The following is a 23,199-nucleotide window of genomic DNA, read 5'->3' as shown; positions in this document are numbered from 1 at the left end:
TTTCCCTACCTGTACTCACATTTCAATTTTTTTTTGTACTCAGAGTTCAGTGTTGTTTCAGTATCTGTAATCTCAGTTCAGTGTTGTTCCTCTCTGTGTGTATTCACAGATCAAGTATTGTTTATCTGTCATCTCAGTTCAGTGCTGTTTCTCTATCTATACACTCAGTTCAGTGTTATTTCTCTGTCTGTACTATAGCTGTATTCTTCTTTCTCTGTCTGTACTCTCAGTTCAGGTTTGTTTCTCAATCTGTACTCACAGTTCAGTGTTGCTTTACTAACTGTACTCACAGTTCAGTTCTGCTTCTCTATCTGGACTTTCAGCTCAGTGTTTTGTTTCTCTATCTGTACTCTCAGTTCTGTGTTGGTTATTTATCTGTGCTCCCAGTTCAGTCTGTTTTTATGGATGTGTATTCGCAGTTCAGTGTTGTTTCACTATCTGTAACCTCAGTTCAGTGTTGTTCCTCTGCCTGTACTCACAGTTCAGTATTGTTTCTCTATCTGTAATCTCAGTTCAGTGTTGTTTCTCAATCTGGACTAACAGTTCAGTGTGTTGTTTCTAGATCTGTCCTCTCAGTTCAGTGTTGTTCCTCTCTGTCTGTGCTCAGTTCAGTGTTGTCTGTCTGCCTGTACTCACAGTTCAGTGTTGTTTTGCACTCTGTTTTTACTGTTCAGTGTTGTTTCTCTATCTGTATTCACTGTTGAGAGTTGTTTCTCTATCTGTACTCACAGTTCACAGTTGTTTCTCTATGTGTACTCACAGTTCACAGTTGTTTCTCTATCTGTACTCACTGTTCAGAGTTGTTTCTCTATCTGTACTCATTGTTCATTGTTGTTTCTCTATCTGTATTCACTGTTCAGTGTTGTTTCTCTATCTGTACTCACAGTTCACAGTTGTTTCTCTATCTGTACTCACAGTTCACAGTTGTTTCTCTATCTGTACTCACTGTTCAGAGTTGTTTCTCTATCTGTACTCATTGTTCAGTGTTGTTTCTCTATCGGTATTCACTGTTCAGTGTTGGTTCTCCATCTGTACTCACAGTTCACAGTTGTTTCTCTATCTGTACTCACAGTTCAATGTTTTTTTTGTACTCAGAGTTCAGTGTTGTTTCAGTATCTGTAATCTCATTTCAGTGTTTTTCCTCTGCCTGTACTCACAGATCAAGTATTGTTTATCTGTAATCTCAGTTCAGTGCTGTTTCTCGATCTGTACACTCAGTTCAGTGTTGTTTCTCTGTCTGTACTCACAATTGAATGTTGTTTCACTATCAGTCCTCTCAGTTCAGTGTTGTTTCAATATCTGTACTCTAGCTGTATTCTTCTTTCTCTGTCTGTACTCTCAGATCAGGTTTGTTTCTCAATCTGTACTCACAGTTCAGTGCTGCTTCTCTATCTGGACTTTCAGCTCAGTGTGTTGTTTCTCTATCTGTACTCTCAGTTCTGTGTTGGTTATTTATCTGTGCTCCCAGTTCAGTCTGTTTTTATCTACGTGTATTCGCAGTTCAGTGTTGTTTCACTATCTGTAATCTCAGTTCAGTGTTGTTCCTCAGCCTGTACTCACAGTTCAGTATTGTTTCTCTATCTGTAATCTCAGTTCAGTGTTGTTTCTCAATCTGGATTTACAGTTCAGTGTGTTGTTTCTAGATCTGTCCTCTCAGTTCAGTGCTGTTCCTCTCTGTCTGTGCTCAGTTCAGTGTTGTCTGTCTGCCTGTACTCACAGTTCAGTGTTGTTTTGCACTCTGTTTTTACTGTTCAGTGTTGTTTCTCTATCTGTATTCACTGTTCAGTGCTGTTTCTCTATCTGTACTCACAGTTCACAGTTGTTTCTCTATCTGTACTCACAGTTCACAGTTGTTTCTCTATCTGTACTCACAGTTAACAGTTGTTTCTCTAACTGTACTCACTGTTCAGAGTTGTTTCCCTACATGTACTCACATTTCAATTTTTTTTTGTACTCAGAATTCAGTGTTGTTTCAGTATCTGTAATCTCAGTTCAGTGTTATTCCTCTCTGTCTGTACTCACAGATCAAGTATTGTTTATCTGTCATCTCAGTTCAGTGCTGTTTCTCTATCTGTACACTCAGTTCAGTGTTGTTTCTCTGTCTGTACTCTAGCTGTATTCTTCTTTCTCTGTCTGTACTCTCAGTTCAGGTTTGTTTCTCAATCTATGTTCAGCGTTCAGTGTTGCTTTAATAACTGTACTCACAGTTCAGTGCTTCTTCTCTATCTGGACTTTCAGCTCAGTGTTTTGTTTCTCTATCTGTACTTTCAGTTCTGTGTTGGTTATTTATCTGTGCTCCCAGTTCAGTCTGTTTTTATCTGTGTGTATCCGCAGTTCAGTGTTGTTTCACTATCTGTAATCTCAGTTCAGTGTTGTTCCTCTGCCTGTACTCACAGTTCAGTATTGTTTCTCTATCTGTATTCTCAGTTCAGTGTTGTTTCTCAATCTGGATTTACAGTTCAGTGTGTTGTTTCTAGATCTGTCCTCTCAGTTCAGTGTTGTTCCTCTCTGTCTGTGCTCAGTTCAGTGTTGTCTGTCTGCCTGTACTCACAGTTCAGTGTTGTATTGCACTCTGTTTTTACTGTTCAGTGTTGTGTCTCTATCTGTATTCACTGTTGAGAGTTGTTTCTCTATCTGTACTCACAGTTCACAGTTGTTTCTCTATCTGTACTCACAGTTCACAGTTTTTTCTCTATCTGTACTCACTGTTCAGAGTTGTTTCTCTATCTGTACTCACAGTTCAGTGTTGTTTCTCTATCTGTATTCACTGGTCAGTGTTGTTTCTCTATCTGTACTCACAGTTCACAGTTGTTTCTCTATCTGTACTCACAGTTCACAGTTGTTTCTCTATCTGTACTCACAGTTCATAGTTGTTTCTCTATCTGTACTCATAGTTCACAGTTGTTTCTCAATCTGTACTCACTGTTCAGAGTTGTTTATCTATCTGTACTCATTGTACAGTGTTGTTTCTCTATCGGTATTCACTGTTCAGTGTTGTTTCTTTATCTGTACTCAAAGTTCACAGTTGTTTCTCTATCTGTACTCACAGTTCACAGTTGTTTCTCTGTCTGTAGTCACTGTTCAGAGTTGTTTCCCTACCTGTACTCACATTTCAATGTTTGTTTTGTACTCAGAGTTCAGTGTTGTTTCAGTATCTGTAATCTCAGTTCAGTGTTGTTCCTCTCTGTGTGTATTCACAGATCAAGTATTGTTTATCTGTCATCTCAGTTCAGTGCTGTTTCTCTATCTATACACTCAGTTCAGTGTTATTTCTCTGTCTGTACTCTAGCTGTATTCTTCTTTCTCTGTCTGTACTCTCAGTTCAGGTTTGTTTCTCAATCTGTACTCACAGTTCAGTGTTGCTTTACTAACTGTACTCACAGTTCAGTTCTGCTTCTCTATCTGGACTTTCAGCTCAGTGTTTTGTTTCTCTATCTGTACTCTCAGTTCTGTGTTGGTTATTTATCTGTGCTCCCAGTTCAGTCTGTTTTTATGGATGTGTATTCGCAGTTCAGTGTTGTTTCACTATCTGTAACCTCAGTTCAGTGTTGTTCCTCTGCCTGTACTCACAGTTCAGTATTGTTTCTCTATCTGTAATCTCAGTTCAGTGTTGTTTCTCAATCTGGACTAACAGTTCAGTGTGTTGTTTCTAGATCTGTCCTCTCAGTTCAGTGTTGTTCCTCTCTGTCTGTGCTCAGTTCAGTGTTGTCTGTCTGCCTGTACTCACAGTTCAGTGTTGTTTTGCACTCTGTTTTTACTGTTCAGTGTTGTTTCTCTATCTGTATTCACTGTTGAGAGTTGTTTCTCTATCTGTACTCACAGTTCACAGTTGTTTCTCTATGTGTACTCACAGTTCACAGTTGTTTCTCTATCTGTACTCACTGTTCAGAGTTGTTTCTCTATCTGTACTCATTGTTCATTGTTGTTTCTCTATCTGTATTCACTGTTCAGTGTTGTTTCTCTATCTGTACTCACAGTTCACAGTTGTTTCTCTATCTGTACTCACAGTTCACAGTTGTTTCTCTATCTGTACTCACTGTTCAGAGTTGTTTCTCTATCTGTACTCATTGTTCAGTGTTGTTTCTCTATCGGTATTCACTGTTCAGTGTTGGTTCTCCATCTGTACTCACAGTTCACAGTTGTTTCTCTATCTGTACTCACAGTTCAATGTTTTTTTTGTACTCAGAGTTCAGTGTTGTTTCAGTATCTGTAATCTCAGTTCAGTGTTTTTCCTCTGCCTGTACTCACAGATCAAGTATTGTTTATCTGTAATCTCAGTTCAGTGCTGTTTCTCGATCTGTACACTCAGTTCAGTGTTGTTTCTCTGTCTGTACTCACAATTGAATGTTGTTTCACTATCAGTCCTCTCAGTTCAGTGTTGTTTCAATATCTGTACTCTAGCTGTATTCTTCTTTCTCTGTCTGTACTCTCAGATCAGGTTTGTTTCTCAATCTGTACTCACAGTTCAGTGCTGCTTCTCTATCTGGACTTTCAGCTCAGTGTGTTGTTTCTCTATCTGTACTCTCAGTTCTGTGTTGGTTATTTATCTGTGCTCCCAGTTCAGTCTGTTTTTATCTACGTGTATTCGCAGTTCAGTGTTGTTTCACTATCTGTAATCTCAGTTCAGTGTTGTTCCTCTGCCTGTACTCACAGTTCAGTATTGTTTCTCTATCTGTAATCTCAGTTCAGTGTTGTTTCTCAATCTGGATTTACAGTTCAGTGTGTTGTTTCTAGATCTGTCCTCTCAGTTCAGTGTTGTTCATCTCTGTCTGTGCTCAGTTCAGTGTTGTCTGTCTGCCTGTACTCACAGTTCAGTGTTGTTTTGCACTCTGTTTTTACTGTTCAGTGTTGATTCTCTATCTGTACTCACAGTTCACAGTTGTTTCTCTATCTGTACTCACATTTCAATTTTTTTTTGTACTCAGAGTTCAGTGTTGTTTCAGTATCTGTAATCTCAGTTCAGTGTTGTTCCTCTCTGTCTGTATTCACAGATCAACTATTGTTTATCTGTCATCTCAGTTCAGTGCTGTTTCTCTATCTGTACACTCAGTTCAGTGTTATTTCTCTGTCTGTACTCTAGCTGTATTCTTCTTTCTCTGTCTGTATTCTCAGTTCAGGTTTGTTTCTCAATCTTTACTCACAGTTCAGTGTCGCTTTACTAACTGTACTCACAGTTCAGTGTGTTGTTTCTCTATCTGTACTCTCAGTTCTATGTTGGTTATTTATCTGTGCTCCCAGTTCAGTCTGTTTTTATCTATGTGTATTCGCAGTTCAGTGTTGTTTCACTATTTGTAATCTCAGTTCAGTGTTGTTCCTCTGCCTGTACTCACAGTTCAGTATTGTTTCTCTATCTGTAATCTCAGTTCAGTGTTGTTTCTCAATCTGGATTTACAGTTCAGTGTGTTGTTTCTAGATCTGTCCTCTCAGTTCAGTGTTGTTCCTCTCTGTCTGTGCTCAGTTCAGTGTTGTCTGTCTGCCTGTACTCACAGTTCAGTGTTGTTTTGCACTCTGTTTTTACTGTTCAGTGTTGTTTCTCTATCAGTATTCACTGTTGAGAGTTGTTTCTCTATCTGTACTCACAGTTCACAGTTGTTTCTCTATGTGTACTCACAGTTCACAGTTGTTTCTCTATCTGTACTCACTGTTCAGAGTTGTTTCTCTATCTGTACTCATTGTTCATTGTTGTTTCTCTATCTGTATTCACTGTTCAGTGTTGTTTCTCTATCTGTACTCACAGTTCACAGTTGTTTCTCTATCTGTACTCACAGTTCACAGTTGTTTCTCTATCTGTACTCACTGTTCAGAGTTGTTTCTCTATCTGTACTCACAGTTCAGTGCTGCTTCTCTATCTGGACTTTCAGCTCAGTGTGTTGTTTCTCTATCTGTACTCTCAGTTCTGTGTTGGTTATTTATCTGTGCTCCAAGTTCAGTCTGTTTTTATCTACGTGTATTCGCAGTTCAGTGTTGTTTCACTATCTGTCATCTCATTTCAGTGTTGTTCCTCTGACTGTACTCACAGTTCAGTATTGTTTCTCTATCTGTAATCTCAGTTCAGTGTTGTTTCTCAATCTGGATTTACAGTTCAGTGTATTGTTTCTAGATCTGTCCTCTCAGTTCAGTGTTGTTCCTCTCTGTCTGTGCTCAGTTCAGTGTTGTCTGTCTGCCTGTACTCACAGTTCAGTGTTGTTTTGCACTCTGTTTTTACTGTTCAGTGTTGTTTCTCTATCTGTACTCACTGTTCAGAGTTGCTTCCCTACCTGTACTCACATTTCAATTTTTTTTTGTACTCAGAGTTCAGTGTTGTTTCAGTATCTGTAATCTCAGTTCAGTGTTGTTCCTCTCTGTCTGTATTCACAGATCAACTATTGTTTATCTGTCATCTCAGTTCAGTGCTGTTTCTCTATCTGTACTCTCAGTTCAGTGTTGTTTCTCTGTCTGTACTCTAGCTGTATTCTTCTTTCTCTGTCTGTACTCTCAGTTCAGGTTTGTTTCTCAATCTGTACTCACAGTTCAGTGTTGCTTTACTAACTGTACTCACAGTTCAGTTCTGCTTCTCTATCTGGACTTTCAGCTCAGTGTTTTGTTTCTCTATCTGTACTCTCAGTTCTGTGTTGGTTATTTATCTGTGCTCCCAGTTCAGTCTGTTTTTATCAATGTGTATTCGCAGTTCAGTGTTGTTTCACTATCTGTAATCTCAGTTCAGTGTTGTTCCTCTGCCTGTACTCACAGTTCAGTATTGTTTCTCTGTCTGTAATCTCAGTTCAGTGTTGTTTCTCAATCTGGACTAACAGTTCAGTGTATTTGTTTCTAGATCTGTCCGCTCAGTTCAGTGTTGATCCTCTCTGTCTGTGCTCAGTTCAGTGTTGTCTGTCTGCCTGTAATCACAGTTCAGTGTTGTTTTGCACTCTGTTTTTACTGTTCAGTGTTGTTTCTCTATCTGTATTCACTGTTGAGAGTTGTTTCTCTATCTGTACTCATTGTTCAGTGTTGTTTCTCTATCTGTATTCACTGTTCAGTGTTGTTTCTCTATCTGTACTCACAGTTCACAGTTGTTTCTCTATCTGTACTCACAGTTCACAGTTGTTTCTCTATCTGTACTCACTGTTCAGAGTTGTTTCTCTATCTGTACTCATTGTTCAGTGTTGTTTCTCTATCGGTATTCACTGTTCAGTGTTGTTTCTCTATCTGTACTCACAGTTCACAGTTGTTTCTCTATCTGTACTCACAGTTCAATTTTTTTTTGTACTCAGAGTTCAGTGTTGTTTCAGTATCTGTAATCTCAGTTCAGTGTTTTTCCTCTGCCTGTACTCACAGATCAAGTATTGTTTATCTGTAATCTCAGTTCAGTGCTGTTTCTCGATCTGTACACTCAGTTCAGTGTTGTTTCTCTGTCTGTACTCACAATTGAATGTTGTTTCACTATCAGTCCTCTCAGTTCAGTGTTGTTTCAATATCTGTACTCTAGCTGTATTCTTCTTTCTCTGTCTGTACTCTCAGTTCAGGTTTGTTCCTCTCTGTCTGTGCTCAGTTCAGTGTTGTCTGTCTGCCTGTAATCTCAGTTCAGTGTTGTTTTGCACTCTGTTTTTACTGTTCAGTGTTGTTTCTCTATCTGTATTCACTGTTGAGTGTTGTTTCTCTATCTGTACTCACATTTCAATGTTTGTTTTGTATTCAGAGTTCAGTGTTGTTTCAGTATCTGTAATCTCAGTTCAGTGTTGTTCCTCTTTGTAATCATAGTTCAAGTATTGTTTATCTGTAATCTCAGTTCAGTGTTGTTTCTCTGTCTGTACTCACAATTGAATGTTGTTTCACTATCAGTCCTCTCAGTTCAGTGTTGTTTCAATATCTGTACTCTAGCTGTATTCTTCTTTCTCTGTCTGTACTCTCAGATCAGGTTTGTTTCTCAATCTGTACTCACAGTTCAGTGCTGCTTCTCTATCTGGACTTTCAGCTCAGTGTGTTGTTTCTCTATCTGTACTCTCAGTTCTGTGTTGGTTATTTATCTGTGCTCCCAGTTCAGTCTGTTTTTATCTATGTGTATTCGCAGTTCAGTGTTGTTTCACTATCTGTAATCTCAGTTCAGTGTTGTTTCTCTGCCTGTACTCACAGTTCAGTATTGTTTCTCTATCTGTAATCTCAGTTCAGTGTTGTTTCTCAATCTGGATTTACAGTTCAGTGTGTTGTTCCTAGATCTGTCCTCTCAGTTCAGTGTTGTTCCTCTCTGTCTGTGCTCAGTTCAGTGTTGTCTGTCTGCTTGTACTCACAGTTCAGTGTTGTTTTGCACTCTGTTTTTACTGTTCAGTGTTGTTTCTCTATCTGTATTCACTGTTGAGTGTTTTTTCTCTACCTGTACTCACAGTTCACAGTTGTTTCTCTATCTGTACTCACTGTTCACAGTTGTTTCTCTATCTGTACTCACTGTTCAGAGTTGTTTCCCTACCTGTACTCACATTTCAATTTTTTTTTGTACTCAGAATTCAGTGTTGTTTCAGTATCTGTAATCTCAGTTCAGTGTTGTTCCTCTCTGTCTGTATTCACAGATCAAGTATTGTTTATCTGTCATCTCAGTTCAGTGCTGTTTCTCTATCTGTACACTCAGTTCAGTGTTGTTTCTCTGTCTGTACTCTAGCTGTATTCTTCTTTCTCTGTCTGTACTCTCAGTTCAGGTTTGTTTCTCAATCTGTACTCACAGTTCAGTGCTGCTTCTCTATCTGGACTTTCAGCTCAGTGTTTTGTTTCTCTATCTGTACTCTCAGTTCTGTGTTGGTTATTTATCTGTGCTCCCAGTTCAGTCTGTTTTTATCTATGTGTATTCGCAGTTCAGTGTTGTTTCACTATCTGTAATCTCAGTTCAGTGTTGTTCCTCTGCCTGTACTCACAGTTCAGTATTGTTTCTCTGTCTGTAATCTCAGTTCAGTGTTGTTTCTCAATCTGGACTAACTGTTCAGTGTGTTGTTTCTAGATCTGTCCTCTCAGTTCAGGGTTGTTCCTCTCTGTCTGTGCTCAGTTCAGTGTTGTCTGTCTGCCTGTAATCACAGTTCAGTGTTGTTTTGCACTCTGTTTTTACTGTTCAGTGCTGTTTCTCTATCTGTATTCACTGTTGAGTGTTGTTTCTCTATCTGTACTCACATTTCAATGTTTGTTTTGTACTCAGAGTTCAGTGTTGTTTCAGTATCTGTAATCTCAGTTCAGTGTTGTTCCTCTCTGTCTGTACTCACACATCAAGTATTGTTTATCTGTAATCTCAGTTCAGTGTTGTTTCTCTGTCTGTACTCACAATTGAATGTTGTTTCACTATCAGTCCTCTCAGTTCAGTGTTGTTTCAATATCTGTACTCTAGCTGCATTCTTCTTTCTCTGTCTGTCATCTCAGTTCAGTGTTGTTTCTCAATCTGGACTAACAGTTCAGTGTGTTGTTTCTAGATCTGTCCTCTCAGTTCAGGGTTGTTCCTCTCTGTCTGTGCTCAGTTCAGTGTTGTCTGTCTGCCTGTAATCACAGTTCAGTGTTGTTTTGCACTCTGTTTTTACTGTTCAGTGTTGTTTCTCTATCTGTATTCACTGTTCAGTGCTCTTTCTCTATCTGTACTCACAGTTCACAGTTGTTTCTCTATCTGTACTCACAGTTCACAGTTGTTTCTCTATCTGTACTCACAGTTCACAGTTGTTTCTCTATCTGTACTCACTGTTCAGAGTTGTTTCCCTACATGTACTCACATTTCAATTTTTTTTTGTACTCAGAGTTCAGTGTTGTTTCAGTATCTGTAATCTCAGTTCAGTGTTATTCCTCTCTGTCTGTACTCACAGATCAAGTATTGTTTATCTGTCATCTCAGTTCAGTGCTGTTTCTCTATCTGTACACTCAGTTCAGTGTTGTTTCTCTGTCTGTACTCTAGCTGTATTCTTCTTTCTCTGTCTGTACTCTCAGTTCAGGTTTGTTTCTCAATCTGTACTCACAGTTCAGTGTTGCTTTAATAACTGTACTCACAGTTCAGTGCTTCTTCTCTATCTGGACTTTCAGCTCAGTGTTTTGTTTCTCTATCTGTACTTTCAGTTCTGTGTTGGTTATTTATCTGTGCTCCCAGTTCAGTCTGTTTTTATCTGTGTGTATTCGCAGTTCAGTGTTGTTTCACTATCTGTAATCTCAGTTCAGTGTTGTTCCTCTGCCTGTACTCACAGTTCAGTATTGTTTCTCTATCTGTATTCTCAGTTCAGTGTTGTTTCTCAATCTGGATTTACAGTTCAGTGTGTTGTTTCTAGATCTGTCCTCTCAGTTCAGTGTTGTTCCTCTCTGTCTGTGCTCAGTTCAGTGTTGTCTGTCTGCCTGTACTCACAGTTTAGTGTTGTATTGCACTCTGTTTTTACTTTTCAGTGTTGTGTCTCTATCTGTATTCACTGTTGAGAGTTGTTTCTCTATCTGTACTCACAGTTCACAGTTGTTTCTCTATCTGTACTCACAGTTCACAGTTGTTTCTCTATCTGTACTCACTGTTCAGAGTTGTTTCTCTATCTGTACTCATTGTTCAGTGTTGTTTCTCTATCTGTATTCACTGGTCAGTGTTGTTTCTCTATCTGTACTCACAGTTCACAGTTGTTTCTCTATCTGTACTCACAGTTCACAGTTGTTTCTCTGTCTGTACTCACAGTTCACAGTTGTTTCTCTATCTCTACTCACAGTTCACAGTTGTTTCTCAATCTGTACTCACTGTTCAGAGTTGTTTATCTATCTGTACTCATTGTTCAGTGTTGTTTCTCTATCGGTATTCACTGTTCAGTGTTGTTTCTTTATCTGTACTCAAAGTTCACAGTTGTTTCTCTATCTGTACTCACAGTTCACAGTTGTTTCTCTATCTGTACTCCCAGTTCAATGTTTTTTTTGTACTCAGAGTTCAGTGTTGTTTCAGTATCTGTAATCTCAGTTCAGTGTTTTTCCTCTGCCTTTACTCACAGATCAAGTCTTGTTTATCTGTAATCTCAGTTCAGTGCTGTTTCTCTATCTGTACACTCAGTTCAGTGTTGTTTCTCTGTCTGTACTCACAATTGAATGTTGTTTCACTATCAGTCCTCTCAGTTCAGTGTTGTTTCAATATCTGTACTCTAGCTGTATTCTTCTTTCTCTGTCTGTACTCTCAGATCAGGTTTGTTTCTCAATCTGTACTCACAGTTCAGTGTTGCTTTACTAACTGTACTCACAGTTCAGTTCTGCTTCTCTATCTGGACTTTCAGCTCAGTGTTTTGTTTCTCTATCTGTACTCTCAGTTCTGTGTTGGTTATTTATCTGTGCTCCCAGTTCAGTCTGTTTTTATCTATGTGTATTCGCAGTTCAGTGTTGTTTCACTATCTGTAACCTCAGTTCAGTGTTGTTCCTCTGCCTGTACTCACAGTTCAGTATTGTTTCTCTTTCTGTAATCTCAGTTCAGTGTTGTTTCTCAATCTGGATTTACAGTTCAGTGTGTTGTTTCTAGATCTGTCCTCTCAGTTCAGTGTTGTTCCTCTCTGTCTGTGCTCAGTTCAGTGTTGTCTGTCTGCCTGTACTCACAGTTCAGTGTTGTTTTGCACTCTGTTTTTACTCTTCAGTGTTGTTTCTCTATCTGTATTCACTGTTCAGTGCTGTTTCTCTATCTGTACTCACAGTTCACAGTTGTTTCTCTTTCTGTACTCACAGTTCACAGTTGTTTCTCTATCTGTACTCACAGTTAACAGTTGTTTCTCTATCCGTACTCACTGTTCAGAGTTGTTTCCCTACCTGTACTCACATTTCAATTTTTTTTTGTACTCAGATTTCAGTGTTGTTTCAGTATCTGTAATCTCAGTTCAGTGTTATTCCTCTCTGTCTGTACTCACAGATCAAGTATTGTTTATCTGTCATCTCAGTTCAGTGCTGTTTCTCTATCTGTACACTCAGTTCAGTGTTGTTTCTCTGTCTGTACTCTAGCTGTATTCTTCTATCTCTGTCTGTACTCTCAGTTCAGGTTTGTTTCTCAATCTATATTCACAGTTCAGTGTAGCTTTACTAACTGTAATCACAGTTCAGTGCTGCTTCTCTATCTGGACTTTCAGCTCAGAGTTTTGTTTCTCTATCTGTACTTTCAGTTCTGTGTTGGTTATTTATCTGTGCTCCCAGTTCAGTCTGTTTTTATCTATGTGTATTCGCAGTTCAGTGTTGTTTCACTATTTGTAATCTCAGTTCAGTGCTGTTCCTCTGCCTGTACTCACAGTTCAGTATTGTTTCTCTGTCTGTAATCTCAGTTCAGTGTTGTTTCTCAATCTGGACTAACAGTTCAGTGTGTTGTTTCTAGATCTGTCCTCTCAGTTCAGGGTTGTTCCTCTCTGTCTGTGCTCAGTTCAGTGTTGTCTGTCTGCCTGTAATCACAGTTCAGTGTTGTTTTGCACTCTGTTATTACTGTTCAGTGTTGTTTCTCTATCTGTATTCACTGTTGAGAGTTGTTTCTCTATCTGTACTCACAGTTCACAGTTGTTTCTCTATCTGTACTCACAGTTCACAGTTGTTTCTCTATTTGTACTCACTGATCACAGTTGTTTCTCTATCTGTACTCACTGTTCAGAGTTGTTTCCCTACCTGTACTCACATTTCAATTTTTTTTGTACTCAGAGTTCAGTGTTGTTTCAGTATCTGTAATCTCAGTTCAGTGTTGTCCCTCTCTGTCTGTATTCACAGATCAAGTATTGTTTATCTGTCATCTCAGTTCAGTGCTGTTTCTCTATCTGTACACTCAGTTCAGTGTTGTTTCTCTGTCTGTACTCTAGCTGTATTCTTCTTTCTCTGTCTGAACTCTCAGTTCAGGTTTGTTTCTCAATCTGTACTCACAGTTCAGTGTTGCTTTACTAACTGTACTCACAGTTCAGTTCTGCTTCTCTATCTGGACTTTCAGCTCAGTGTTTTGTTTCTCTATCTGTACTCTCAGTTCTGTGTTGGTTATTTATCTGTGCTCCCAGTTCAGTCTGTTTTTATCTACGTGTATTCGCAGTTCAGTGTTGTTTCACTATCTGTAATCTCAGTTCAGTGTTGTTCCTCTGCCTGTACTCACAGTTCAGTTTTGTTTCTCTGTCTGTAATCTCAGTTCAGTGTTGTTTCTCAATCTGGATTTACAGTTCAGTGTGTTGTTTCTAGATCTGTCCTCTCAGTTCAGTGTTGTTCCTCTCTGTCTGTGCTCAGTTCAGTGTTGTCTGTCTGCCTGTACTCACAGTTAAGTGTTGTTTTGCACTCTGTTTTTACTGTTCAGTGTTGTTTCTCTATCTGTATTCACTGTTGAGTGTTGTTTCTCTATCTGTACTCACAGTTCACAGTTGTTTCTCTATCTGTACTCACAGTGCACAGTTGTTTCTCTATCTGTACTCACTGTTCAGAGTTGTTTCTCTATCTGTACTCATTGTTCAGTGTTGTTTCTCTATCTGTATTCACTGTTCAGTGTTGTTTCTCTATCTGTACTCACAGTTCACAGTTGTTTCTCTATCTGTACTCACAGTTCACAGTTGTTTCTCTATCTGTACTCACTGTTCAGAGTTGTTTCTCTATTTGTACTCATTGTTCAGTGTTGTTTCTCTATCGGTATTCACTGTTCAGTGTTGTTTCTCTATCTGTACTCACTGTTCAGTGTTGTTTCTCTATCTGTACTCACAGTTCACAGTTGTTTCTCTATCTGTACTCACAGTTCAATGTTTTTTTTGTACTCAGAGTTCAGTGTTGTTTCAGTATCTGTAATCTCAGTTCAGTGTTTTTCCTCTGCCTGTACTCACAGATCAAGTATTGTTTATCTGTAATCTCAGTTCAGTGTTGTTTCTCTGTCTGTACTCACAATTGAATGTTGTTTCACTATCAGTCCTCTCAGTTCAGTGTTGTTTCAATATCTGTACTCTAGCTGTATTCTTCTTTCTCTGTCTGTAATCTCAGTTCAGGTTTGTTTCTCAATCTGTACTCACAGTTCAGTGCTGCTTCTCTATCTGGACTTTCAGTTCAGTGTTTTGTTTCTCTATCTGTACTCTCAGTTCTGTGTTGGTTATTTATCTGTGCTCCCAGTTCAGTCTGTTTTTATCTATGTGTATTCGCAGTTCGGTGTTGTTTCACTATCTGTAATCTCAGTTCAGTGTTGTTCCTCTGCCTGTACTCACAGTTCAGTATTGTTTCTCTGTCTGTAATGTCAGTTCAGTGTTGTTTCTCAATCTTGACGAACAGTTCAGTGTGTAGTTTCTAGATCTGTCCTCTCAGTTCAGGGTTGTTCCTCTCTGTCTGTGCTCAGTTCAGTGTTGACTGTCTGCCTGTAATCACAGTTCAGTGTTGTTTTGCACTCTGTTTTTACTGTTCAGTGTTGTTTCTCTATCTGTATTCACTGTTCAGTGCTCTTTCTCTATCTGTACTCACAGTTCACAGTTGTTTCTCTATCTGTACTCACTGTTCATTGTTGTTTCCCTACATGTACTCATATTTCAATTTTTTTTTGTACTCAGAGTTCAGTGTTGTTTCAGTATCTGTAATCTCAGTTCAGTGTTGTTCCTCTCTGTCTGTAATCATAGTTCAAGTATTGTTTATCTGTAATCTCAGTTCAGTGCTGTTTCTCTATCTGTACACTCAGTTCAGTGTTGTTTCTCTGTCTGTACTCACAATTGAATGTTGTTTCACTATCAGTCCTCTCAGTTCAGTGTTGTTTCAATATCTGTACTCTAGCTTTATTCTTCTTTCTCTGTCTGTACTCTCAGTTCAGGTTTGTTTCTCAATCTGTACTCACAGTTCAGTGCTGCTTCTATATCTGGACTTTCAGCTCAGTTCTGCTTCTCTATCTGGACTTTCAGCTCAGTGTTTTGTTTCTCTATCTGTACTCTCAGTTCTGTGTTGGTTATTTATCTGTGCTCCCAGTTCAGTCTGTTTTTATCTATGTGTATTCGCAGTTCAGAGTTGTTTCACTATCTGTAATCTCAGTTCAGTGTTGTTCCTCTGCCTGTACTCACAGTTCAGTATTGTTTCTCTATCTGTAATCTCAGTTCAGTGTTGTTTCTCAATCTGGATTTACAGTTCAGTGTGTTGTTCCTAGATCGGTCCTCTCAGTTCAGTGTTGTTCCTCTCTGTCTGTGCTCAGTTCAGTGTTGTCTGTCTGCCTGTACTCACAGTTCAGTGTTGTTTTGCACTCTGTTTTTACTGTTCAGTGTTGTTTCTCTATCTGTACTCCCATTTAACAGTTGTTTCTCTATCTGTACTCACTGTTCAGAGTTGTTTCCCTACCTGTACTCACATTTCAGTGTTGCTTTACTAACTGTACTCACAGTTCAGTTCTGCTTCTCGATCTGGACTTTCAGCTCAGTGTTATGTTTCTCTATCTGTACTCTCAGTTCTGTGTTGGTTATTTATCTGTGCTCCCAGTTCAGTCTGTTTTTATCTATGTGTATTCGCAGTTCAGTGTTGTTTCACTATCTGTAATCTCCGTTCAGTGTTGTTCCTCTGCCTGTACTCACAGTTCAGTATTGTTTCTCTGTCTGTAATCTCAGTTCAGTGTTGTTTCTCAATCTGGACTAACAGTTCAGTGTGTTGTTTCTAGATCTGTCCTCTCAGTTCAGTGTTGTTCCTCTCTGTGTGTGCTCAGTTCAGTGTTGTCTGTCTGCCTGTACTCACAGTTCAGTATTGTTTTGCACTCTGTTTTTACTGTTCAGTGTTGTTTCTCTATCTGTATTCACTGTTGAGTGTTGTTTCTCTATCTGTACTCACAGTTCACAGTTGTTTCTCTATCTGTACTCACAGTTCACAGTTGTTTCTCTATCTGTACTCACTGTTCAGAGTTGTTTCTCTATCTGTACTCACTGTTCACAGTTGTTTCTCTATCTGTCCTCACTGTTCAGAGTTGTTTCCCTACCTGTACTCACATTTCAATTTTTTTTTGTACTCAGAGATCAGTGTTGTTTCAGTATCTGTAATCTCAGTTCAGTGTTGTTCCTCTCTGTCTGTATTCACAGATCAAGTATTGTTTATCTGTCATCTCAGTTCAGTGCTGTTTTTCTATCTGTACACTCAGTTCAGTGTTGTTTCCCTGTCTGTACTCTAGCTGTATTCTTCTTTCTCTGTCTGTACTCTCAGTTCAGGTTTGTTTCTCAATCTGTACTCACAGTTCAGTGTTGCTTTACGAACTGTACTCACAGTTCAGATCTGCTTCTCTATCTGGACTTTCAGCTCAGAGTTTTGTTTCTCTATCTGTACTCTCAGTTCTGTGTTGGTTATTTATCTGTGCTCCCAGTTCAGTCTGTTTTTATCTATGTGTATTCGCAGTTCAGTGTTGTTTCACTATCTGTAATCTCAGTCAGTGTTGTTCCTCTGCCTGTACTCACAGTTCAGTATTGTTTCTCTGTCTGTAATCTCAGTTCAGTGTTGTTTCTCAATCTGGATTTACAGTTCAGTGTGTTGTTTCTAGATCTGTCCTCTCAGTTCAGTGTTGTTCCTCTCTGTCTGTGCTCAGGTCAGTGTTGTCTGTCTGCCTGTAATCACAGTTCAGTGTTGTTTTGCACTCTGTTTTTACTGTTCAGTGTTGTTTCTCTATCTGTATTCACTGTTGAGAGTTGTTTCTCTATCTGTACTCACAGTTCACAGTTGTTTCTCTATCTGTACTCACAGTTCACAGTTGTTTCTCTATCTGTACTCACTGTTCAGAGTTGTTTCTCTATCTGTACTCATTGTTCAGTGTTGTTTCTCTATCTGTATTCACTGTTCAGTGTTGTTTCTCTATCTGTACTCACAGTTCACAGTTGTTTCTCTATCTGTACTCACAGTTCACAGTTGTTTCTCTATCTGAACTCACTGTTCAGAGTTGTTTCTCTATCTGTACTCACAGTTCACAGTTGTTTCTCTATCTGTACTCACTGTTCGGAGTTGTTTCTCTATCTGTACTCATTGTTCAGTGTTGTTTCTCTATCGGTATTCACTGTTCAGGATTGTTTCTCTATCTGTACTCACAGTTCACAGTTGTTTCTCTATCTGTACTCACAGTTCAATGTTTTTTTTGTACTCAGAGTTCAGTGTTGTTTCAGTATCTGTAATCTCAGTTCAGTTTTTTTCCTCTGCCTGTACTCACAGATCAAGTCTTGTTTATCTGTAATCTCAGTTCAGTGCTGTTTCTCGATCTGTACACTCAGTTCAGTGTTGTTTCTCTGTCTGTACTCACAATTGAATGTTGTTTCACTATCAGTCCTCTCAGTTCAGTGTTGTCTCAATATCTGTACTCTAGCTGTATTCGTCTTTCTCTGTCTGTACACTCAGATCAGGTTTGTTTCTCAACCTGTAATCTCAGTTCAGTGCTGTTTCTCTATCTGGACTGTCAGCTCAGTGTGTTGTTTCTCTACCTGTCTTCTCAGTTCTTTGTTGGTTATTTATCTGTGCTCCCAGTTTAGTCTGTTTTTATCTATGTGGACTCGCAGTTCAGTGTTGTTTCACTGTCTGTAATCTCAGTTCAGAGTTGTTCCTCAGCCTGTACTCACAGTTCAGTATTGTTTCTCTATCTGTAATCTCAGTTCAGTGTTGTTTCTCAATCTGGATTTACAGTTCAGTGTGTTGTTTCTAGATCTGTCCTCTCAGTTCAGTGTTGTTCCTCTCTGTCTGTGCTCAGTTCAGTGTTGTCTGTCTGCCTGTACTCACAGTTCAGTGTTGTTTTGCACTCTGTTTTTACTGTTCAGTGTTGTTTCTCTATCTGTATTCACTGTTCAGTGCTGTTTCTCTATCTGTACTCACAGTTCACAGTTGTTTCTCTATCTGTACTCACAGTTCACAGTTGTTTCTCTATCTGTACTCACAGTTAACAGTTGTTTCTCTAACTGTACTCACTGTTCAGAGTTGTTTCCCTACATGTACTCACATTTCAATTTTTTTTTGTACTCAGAATTCAGTGTTGTTTCAGTATCTGTAATCTCAGTTCAGTGTTATTCCTCTCTGTCTGTACTCACAGATCAAGTATTGTTTATCTGTCATCTCAGTTCAGTGCTGTTTCTCTATCTGTACACTCAGTTCAGTGTTGTTTCTCTGTCTGTACTCTAGCTGTATTCTTCTTTCTCTGTCTGTACTCTCAGTTCAGGTTTGTTTCTCAATCTATATTCAGCGTTCAGTGTTGCTTTAATAACTGTACTCACAGTTCAGTGCTTCTTCTCTATCTGGACTTTCAGCTCAGTGTTTTGTTTCTCTATCTGTACTTTCAGTTCTGTGTTGGTTATTTATCTGTGCTCCCAGTTCAGTCTGTTTTTATCTGTGTGTATCCGCAGTTCAGTGTTGTTTCACTATCTGTAATCTCAGTTCAGTGTTGTTCCTCTGCCTGTACTCACAGTTCAGTATTGTTTCTCTATCTGTATTCTCAGTTCAGTGTTGTTTCTCAATCTGGATTTACAGTTCAGTGTGTTGTTTCTAGATCTGTCCTCTCAGTTCAGTGTTGTTCCTCTCTGTCTGTGCTCAGTTCAGTGTTGTCTGTCTGCCTGTACTCACAGTTCAGTGTTGTATTGCACTCTGTTTTTACTGTTCAGTGTTGTGTCTCTATCTGTATTCACTGTTGAGAGTTGTTTCTCTATCTGTACTCACAGTTCACAGTTGTTTCTCTATCTGTACTCACAGTTCACAGTTGTTTCTCTATCTGTACTCACTGTTCAGAGTTGTTTCTCTATCTGTACTCACAGTTCAGTGTTGTTTCTCTATCTGTATTCACTGATCAGTGTTGTTTCTCTATCTGTACTCACAGATCACAGTTGTTTCTCTATCTGTACTCACAGTTCACAGTTGTTTCTCTATCTGTACTCACAGTTCATAGTTGTTTCTCTATCTGTACTCACAGTTCACAGTTGTTTCTCAATCTGTACTCACTGTTCAGAGTTGTTTATCTATCTGTACTCATTGTACAGTGTTGTTTCTCTATCGGTATTCACTGTTCAGTGTTGTTTCTTTATCTGTACTCAAAGTTCACAGTTGTTTCTCTATCTGTACTCACAGTTCACAGTTGTTTCTCTATCTGTACTCCCAGTTCAATGTTTTTTTTGTACTCAGAGTTCAGTGTTGTTTCAGTATCTGTAATCTCAGTTCAGTGTTTTTCCTCTGCCTTTACTCACAGATCAAGTCTTGTTTATCTGTAATCTCAGTTCAGTGCTGTTTCTCTATCTGTACACTCAGTTCAGTGTTGTTTCTCTGTCTGTACTCACAATTGAATGTTGTTTCACTATCAGTCCTCTCAGTTCAGTGTTGTTTCAATATCTGTACTCTAGCTGTATTCTTCTTTCTCTGTCTGTACTCTCAGATCAGGTTTGTTTCTCAATCTGTACTCACAGTTCAGTGTTGCTTTACTAACTGTACTCACAGTTCAGTTCTGCTTCTCTATCTGGACTTTCAGCTCAGTGTTTTGTTTCTCTATCTGTACTCTCAGTTCTGTGTTGGTTATTTATCTGTGCTCCCAGTTCAGTCTCTTTTTATCTATGTGTATTCGCAGTTCAGTGTTGTTTCACTATCTCTAACCTCAGTTCAGTGTTGTTCCTCTGCCTGTACTCACAGTTCAGTATTGTTTCTCTGTCTGTAATCTCAGTTCAGTGTTGTTTCTCAATCTGGATTTACAGTTCAGTGTGTTGTTTCTAGATCTGTCCTCTCAGTTCAGTGTTGTTCCTCTCTGTCTGTGCTCAGTTCAGTGTTGTCTGTCTGCCTGTACTCACAGTTCAGTGTTGTTTTGCACTCTGTTTTTACTGTTCAGTGTTGTTTCTCTATCTGTATTCACTGTTCAGTGCTGTTTCTCTATCTGTACTCACAGTTCACAGTTGTTTCTCTATCTGTAATCACAGTTCACAGTTGTTTCTCTATCTGTACTCACAGTTAACAGTTGTTTCTCTATCTGTACTCACTGTTCAGAGTTGTTTCCCTACCTGTACTCACATTTCAATTTTTTTTTGTACTCAGATTTCAGTGTTGTTTCAGTATCTGTAATCTCAGTTCAGTGTTGTTCCTCTCTGTCTGTAATCATAGTTCAAGTATTGTTTATCTGTAATCTCAGTTCAGTGCTGTTTCTCTATCTGTACACTCAGTTCAGTGTTGTTTCTCTGTCTGTACTCTAGCTGTATTCTTCTATCTCTGTCTGTACTCTCAGTTCAGGTTTGTTTCTCAATCTATATTCACAGTTCAGTGTAGCTTTACTAACTGTAATCACAGTTCAGTGCTGCTTCTCTATCTGGACTTTCAGCTCAGAGTTTTGTTTCTCTATCTGTACTTTCAGTTCTGTGTTGGTTATTTATCTGTGCTCCCAGTTCAGTCTGTTTTTATCTATGTGTATTCGCAGTTCAGTGTTGTTTCACTATTTGTAATCTCAGTTCAGTGTTGTTTCTCAATCTGGACTAACAGTTCAGTGTGTTGTTTCTAGATCTGTCCTCTCAGTTCAGGGTTGTTCCTCTCTGTCTGTGCTCAGTTCAGTGTTGTCTGTCTGCCTGTAATCACAGTTCAGTGTTGTTTTGCACTCTGTTATTACTGTTCAGTGTTGTTTCTCTATCTGTATTCACTGTTCACTGCTCTTTCTCTATCTGTACTCACAGTTCACAGTTGTTTCTCTATCTGTACTCACAGTTCGCAGTTGTTTCTCTATCGGTACTCACTGTTCACAGGTGTTTCTCTATCTGTACTCACTGTTCAGAGTTGTTTCCCTACCTGTACTCACATTTCAATTTTTTTTTGTACTCAGAGTTCAGTGTTGTTTCAGTATCTGTAATCTCAGTTCAGTGTTGTCCCTCTCTGTCTGTATTCACAGATCAAGTATTGTTTATCTGTCATCTCAGTTCAGTGCTGTTTCTCTATCTGTACACTCAGTTCAGTGTTGTTTCTCTGTCTGTACTCTAGCTGTATTCTTCTTTCTCTGTCTGAACTCTCAGTTCAGGTTTGTTTCTCAATCTGTACTCACAGTTCAGTGTTGCTTTACTAACTGTACTCACAGTTCAGTTCTGCTTCTCTATCTGGACTTTCAGCTCAGTGTTTTGTTTCTCTATCTGTACTCTCAGTTCTGTGTTGGTTATTTATCTGTGCTCCCAGTTCAGTCTGTTTTTATCTACGTGTATTCGCAGTTCAGTGTTGTTTCACTATCTGTAATCTCAGTTCAGTGTTGTTCCTCTGCCTGTACTCACAGTTCAGTTTTGTTTCTCTGTCTGTAATCTCAGTTCAGTGTTGTTTCTCAATCTGCATTTACAGTTCAGTGTGTTGTTTCTAGATCTGTCCTCTCAGCTCAGTGTTGTTCCTCTCTGTCTGTGCTCAGTTCAGTGTTGTCTGTCTGCCTGTAATCACAGTTCAGTGTTGTTTTGCACTCTGTTTTTACTGTTCAGTGTTGTTTCTCTATCTGTATTCACTGTTGAGTGTTGTTTCTCTATCTGTACTCACATTTCAATGTTTGTTTTGTATTCAGAGTTCAGTGTTGTTTCAGTATCTGTAATCTCAGTTAGTGTTGTTGCTCTGCCTGTACTCACAGTTCAGTATTGTTTCTCTGTCTGTAATCTCAGTTCAGTGTTGTTTCTCAATCTGGACTAACAGTTCAGTGTGTTGTTCCTAGATCTGTCCTCTCAGTTCAGTGTTGTTCCCTTCTGTCTGTGCTCAGTTCAGTGTTGTCTGTCTGCTTGTACTCACTGTTCAGTGTTGTTTTGCACTCTGTTTTTACTGTTCAGTGTTGTTTCTCTATCTGTATTCACTGTTCAGTGCTCTTTCTCTATCTGTACTCACAGTTCACAGTTGTTTCTCTATCTGTACTCACAGTTCACAGTTGTTTCTCTATCTGTACTCACTGTTCACAGTTGTTTCTCCATCTGTACTCACTGTTCAGAGTTGTTTCCCTACCTGTACTCACATTTCAATTTTTTTTTGTACTCAGAGTTCAGTGTTGTTTCAGTATCTGTAATCTCAGTTCAGTGTTGTTCCTCTCTGTCTGTATTCACAGATCAAGTATTGTTTATCTGTCATCTCAGTTCAGTGCTGTTTTTCTATCTGTACACTCAGTTCAGTGTTGTTTCTCTGTCTGTACTCTAGCTGTATTCTTCTTTCTCTTTCTGTACTCTCAGTTCAGGTTTGTTTCTCAATCTATATTCACAGTTCAGTGTTGCTTTACTAACTGTACTCACAGTTCAGTGCTGCTTCTCTATCTGGACTTTCAGCTCAGAGTTTTGTTTCTCTATCTGTACTTTCAGTTCTGTGTTGGTTATTTATCTGTGCTCCCAGTTCAGTCTGTTTTTATCTATGTGTATTCGCAGTTCAGTGTTGTTTCACTATCTGTAATCTCAGTTCAGTGTTGTTCCTCTGCCTGTACTCACAGTTCAGTATTGTTTCTCTATCTGTAATCTCAGTTCAGTGTGGTTTCTCAATCTGGATTTACAGTTCAGTGTGTTGTTTCTAGATCTGTCCTCTCAGTTCAGTGTTGTTCCTCTCTGTCTGTGCTCAGTTCAGTGTTGTCTGTCTGCCTGTACTCACAGTTCAGTGTTTTTTTGCACTCTGTTTTTACTGTTCAGTGTTGTTTCTCTATCTGTATTCACTGTTGAGAGTTGTTTCTCTATCTGTACTCACAGTTCACAGTTGTTTCTCTATCTGTACTCACAGTTCACAGTTGTTTCTCTATCTGTACTCACTGTTCAGAGTTGTTTCTCTATCTGTACTCATTGTTCAGTGTTGTTTCTCTATCGGTATTCACTGTTCAGTGTTGTTTCTCTATCTCTACTCACAGTTCACAGTTGTTTCTCTATCTGTACTCACAGTTCAATGTTTTCTTTGTACTCAGAGTTCAGTGTTGTTTCAGTATCTGTAATCTCAGTTCAGTGTTTTTCCTCTGCCTGTACTCACAGATCAAGTATTGTTTATCTGTAATGTGTGTTCAGTGCTGTTTCTCGATCTGTACACTCAGTTCAGTGTTGTTTCTCTGTCTGTACTCACAATTGAATGTTGTTTCACTATCAGTCCTCTCAGTTCAGTGTTGTTTCAATATCTGTACTCTAGCTGTATTCTTCTTTCTCTGTCTGTACTCTCAGATCAGGTTTGTTTCTTAATCTGTACTCACAGTTCAGTGCTGCTTCTCTATCTGGACTTTCAGCTCAGTGTGTTGTTTCTCTATCTGTACTCTCAGTTCTGTGTTGGTTATTTATCTGTGCTCCCAGTTCAGTCTGTTTTTATCTATGTGTATTCGCAGTTCAGTGTTGTTTCACTATCTGTAATCTCAGTTCAGTGTTGTTCCTCTGC

The sequence above is a fragment of the Chiloscyllium punctatum genome, chromosome 22, assembly GCF_047496795.1.
Source record: "Chiloscyllium punctatum isolate Juve2018m chromosome 22, sChiPun1.3, whole genome shotgun sequence".
NCBI classification, from domain to species: Eukaryota; Metazoa; Chordata; class Chondrichthyes; order Orectolobiformes; family Hemiscylliidae; genus Chiloscyllium; species Chiloscyllium punctatum.
Note: the sequence above shows the minus strand (reverse complement) of the source record.